General features: G+C 54.3%; 1 long non-coding RNA gene across 1 annotated transcript in view; it reads left to right on the plus strand.

Moving 5' to 3' along the window:
* LOC107183364 overlaps window positions 1-3,318 on the plus strand; it is a 10,936-nt gene extending 7,618 nt beyond the window's left edge. The window contains exon 3 of the long non-coding RNA XR_001514149.1: window positions 3,306-3,318. This is a non-coding gene — a long non-coding RNA (uncharacterized LOC107183364). The remainder of the gene's footprint in view (window positions 1-3,305) is intronic.
* The last annotated feature ends 1,350 nt before the right edge of the window (window positions 3,319-4,668 follow it).

The raw sequence follows: 4,668 nt of genomic DNA on the forward strand, positions 1-4,668 counted from the left end.
AGAGAGAGACAGAGAGAGAGAGAGAGAGAGAGAGAGAGAGAGAGAGAGAGAGAGAGAGACTGTTGAGAAAAAAGGGCCACAGGTTTCAAGAAAAATTGGGGCAAACACATTATCTGGTGCAAGTTAAAAATAGCCTGATGAGTTTAATATGCAAATGAAGGGAGCCTGGATGGGAAGAATACAACCGAAGACACCATTAAAAAAAACAAATGGTTAAAACCACGTTGGGTTTACAGAAAAGGCCGTGCTGAAAAGCTAATGAGCCGAGAAGGAAGCTAAGCTGCCTTGGGGCTTGTTGCTGAGTGCCAATGAGTCGGGCCATGGTGCAGGGAAAGCAAGCACACACATTGGACCCCTCCCTCCTGTGGGCACCTTGCCCTGCCCTGCGGACCCTGTGCAGTGTCTGACCCATGGCCCCCGGCAAGCACAGCAGGCCGTGGACAGCTCCGGGGAGAGGAACCGGAGACCAGGGCAGAGCTGAGGAATGAGGCGACCTCTCCCAGGGCGCTGGGCCTGCCCTCTCCCACACCCTGCCTCGCTCGCCCTGTGCCCTCTGCCAATTCCCACAGGAACGCGAAAGCCCGGTCCGTTCCCGCCCCAGCTGCTGCCAGTCACAGGAGGAGGAGCGGAGTGACCATCACACCCAGCCCTCCAGGGACCACGGGACAAAGACACGGCCCTCCAGCCTCTTCCCACCACCCGAACGTGGGCATCCGGGAACACAGGCTTGTAAGGAGGGAGGACATGTTAGAGGAAAGTAGTGTCAGGAACCCTAAAGCGTCACTTCGCTGACACATGAAGCAGAAGAACAGGGAGATCCGTGGCTTTAGAGTCCAGTCTACGTTCCACGGGCCTCTTGCAAGCTGCTCCCTGGGGTCCCCTCTGAATTGCCACCTGCCACCCACCTTGACGAGGCTCCTTGTCTGGAGCTACCCCCGCCCCCCCCTCCCGGGACCTCCCTGCCCCGCTGATGAGCTGATCTTGGAACTCCCGGAGCCGGGGTGGGAGCTGGCACGCAGAGTGGAGTGCCCAGCACACCTCGGTCCCTTTCTCCTCTGACTGCCCTACCCTAGAGCAGAGACCTATTAAACAAGAAATGCCTTTGAGCCTTGGCCGATGTGGCCCAGTGGTTGAGGGTCATCCATGCACAAAAATGTCACCGGTTCGATTCCCCTTCAGGGCACATGCCCCATTGCAGCTTGATTCCCAGTAGGGGGCGTGCAGGAGGCAGCCGATCAATGGTTCTCTCTCACAGCAATGTTTCTCTCTCTTTCTCTCCCTCTCCCTTCTTCTGTCTCTAAAGTCAATAAAAAAAAATATATTAAAGTGCCTTTGACAGAAGATTTGAAGACACTCCGCAGAGAAGATATACATGTGGCTAATAAACACGCAAAACTATGCTCAATATCATGATCATTAGGGAAATGCAAACCAAAACCACAATGAGCTACCTACCACGTCATACTCAGCAGGGGAGCTACCATCAAAAACAAAACAAAACAACACAAAACAAAACAAAACAAAGCCGAGAGCTGAGCTGATGAGGACGTGGAGCCGCTGGGCCCCTGGGTGCTGCTGATGCGCATGGAGGCGCCTCAGAGAGTTAAAGGGAGAATGACCGCATGATCTGCCTTCCCCCCTGGGCACACCCCCCAAGAACTGGAAGCAGGGACTCCTAGAGATATTTGCACGTCTACACCTAACAGTGTTATTCACATCCGCTGGAACACGGGAAGCACCCCAGGTGTCCGGCCACAGGTGAGCGGGTCAGCAAATGTGTCTCGTACACACGGAATACGTATGCATTTTATTCCTTCTTCAAAAGGAAGGACATCCGACACACGCCACAACGTGGATGAACTTCGAGTGAAGCAAGCTGGTCACAAAAAGACAAATACTGTGCGATTCCGCTTGCACGAGGTCCCCAGCGCAGTCAGATGTGCAGAGACAGGACTAGGGCGGCAGGGGAGGGGGGAGGGAGTGTTTCTTGGGGCAGAGTCTCGGTTTGGGCAGAAGAGAATGTTCTGGAGGTGATGGTGTGACGGCTGCACAACATGGTGGACGTGCTCAATGCCACCAAACTGGACCCTGAAAAATGGTCAAGAAGGTCAGTGTTATGTTAGTATTTTTTATTTCAAGAAAAAAGGTGGGAAACCAAGTAGGCCTTTGCGACCTGCAGGCCGCCGTTATCTGGTCCTTGTAGACGCCTCTCCAGTGTATTAGCACCATTTGGGCAATGGAAGGTCACACTTCATCTGTCTCATTTGTGAAAGTCTCGTTCCCTGCCCCCAATCCTCCCCTCCCACCCAGGCAGAGGAGGGAAACGCCATCGCACATGTGATGGTTTCATTATGTAACACTTCACACATCGCCCCGAGGGAATGGGAAAGGCTCCGGAGGAAGATAAAAATAGATCCTGAGATTTAAGAAAACACAAAAACAACTGCTGTCTCCCTCTTCTCCACTGCTTCGAGTCCAGACGGCAAAGTGGGTAATTAAAAAAACGTCTGGCCTTAATTGCAGCAAACGGGAGTAAGAGCCAAGGGGGACCCACAGCCTGGCATCGGGTCGGTGGGCTGGGTCCTGCCACCCGGGTGTGGAACAGCCCCACGGCCTCCCCGCGCTGTCTAGGCTCCGTGTTCAGGCGCGTGAAGGTTGTTTAGTTTTTTATCTCCTTTATGCGCCAAAAAAAAGATGAAAAACTAGCTAGGCTCATACACTGTCTTTCGCCTTCCTTCTCCACGTGCAGACAGCCTTGGATGGCACACCCAGTCAGGTGACGGCTGATCGGGGAATCCGAGAGAGGGGCAGATGTGTGTGGGCGCACACAGGGAGGCGGGGGCTGGGTGTGTAAGAGAGAAAAAGGGACAAAGACGGACACACAGAGAGATGCGGGGACATTCTGCCGCTAGGCTGAGCCGCTGAGCCCGGATCCCGTGGCTACGGGGAAAGCAGGGCTCAGATGGCGTGCCCTGGTCCTCTCCAACGTTCCTGGTTCGGCGTCCACATGGCTTCCTCCCGTATTCCTTCATCACAGGCTTAACAGGGGCTGTCGACATGTTCAAATGATAGGCAGGGACCCAGTTTTGGAGACTGCAGGACAGGAAGACAGTGATCACCCTTGTGTGTGCGTGTGTGTGCGTGCCTGCATACGTGTGTGCGTGCGTGCATGTGTGCGTGTGTGCCTACTAAGTGCTCTGACTGTAATAGATAGAAGGGATCTGGGCATGAATCAAAGACAGTTTTGCCTCCAGGACAACAATCTAGTGAAGAGACAGGGACGTAAACAGGTCACTGTATTTCAGGAGTTGCCACTCCCAGGGGGATGGCCAGGTGGCTGCGAGTGGACGAAATGAACCGTGTGGAACGACCTGCAAATCAGAGCCCATGCCCCACCGAGAAGGGAACCAGGGCCGGGCTCTCCCTGATGGGGCCACGCAGGAAAGCAGCTGGGGCAGCCAGATCCTCTGGTTTTTAAAAAGTGGCCCAGGGTGGTTCTGTGTGTGCATGAAAGTTCCTACTGCCAACACTTTGACAGCTAATTCCGTTTAGAAAAAAAATCACTGTGCAGGCAGAATATACTACACACGAGGACTGAGTTCAGCTGGTGCTCCCGGAGTAACCGCTGATATCATAAAATAGGAAGGCTGCACCCCGAGGGATGACTCTGCCGAGGAGAAAGAAGTGGGATCAGCAATAGAAACAGCACGCCGAAGCCCAGGGAGGCGGAGGGCATCTGTGTTTGAGGGCGGGACAACGGCTTCCTGTGACTGTGTGACGACGGTGGGTTGGCTGGACCTAAGGCTGCAATGACACGTTGCAGCCCGATCATGGTGAGGCTTGAATTCCAGGGCAAACATGTAGTTTTCAGGGCAGTGGGGAGGTGCCCCAGATGTGTAATTAGAAGGAGTAATAGGGCCCGATTTTTATTTAAGAGCAGCCACGAGGGACCTCCTGAAGATGGGAGGGAGAGGGGAGACAGTGAGGGTCAAGTCGGGGCGGAGAAGAAGAAGAGAGCAATTCGGGAAGCAGACATGATGGGACTTTTCATTAGTAAGAATAGGTTGGGTATTGCTGCAGTGACAAGCAACCCTCCAAATCCCAGGAGCTTATAAAAAAACCTAAGATTTAGTTTTCACACTACAGTTTACCTCGGGGGAGTTTAGGGGAGTCTGTCCTGCATCATATTTCTTGTCGGGATGCGGGCTGACAGGGTGCCCACCACCTGGTGTAAACCGATCGCTGAGGCAGGGACTGGGACCTGGTGAAATGCACGGTGGCTTGTGAAAGCTGTCACCCAGGAGGGAAGCCACTTCCGATTACGTTTGTTTAGCCAGGACAGTGACATGCCGGTGACTGACTAAGGGGACAGGAGGTATAAGCCCATCTTGGGCCCTAAAGGAGGAAACCCGGCTCTACTGGTACACAGCACTGACGATGTGAGACCCAGAAGAGGAGGGAGGAGCCTCCCATTTCCGTGGGTGGAGGAACTGGTCCTGGGCTCCTGCCACGCACAGCCACGCACAGCCACGCGCTGTACAAAGCGCACGCAGCGGCCGTTTTCAGGCTCTGGACAGCGGGCAGCCCCTGGCCCTTGAGAAAAGAAAACCGTGCGAAGTCAGCCTGGTTGGTGTTCTGCCTGGGGTCCCCCTTTGGGGCACTGTCCAT

This window comes from Myotis davidii, unplaced genomic scaffold (assembly GCF_000327345.1).
Source record: "Myotis davidii unplaced genomic scaffold, ASM32734v1 scaffold399, whole genome shotgun sequence".
Classification (NCBI taxonomy): Eukaryota; Metazoa; Chordata; class Mammalia; order Chiroptera; family Vespertilionidae; genus Myotis; species Myotis davidii.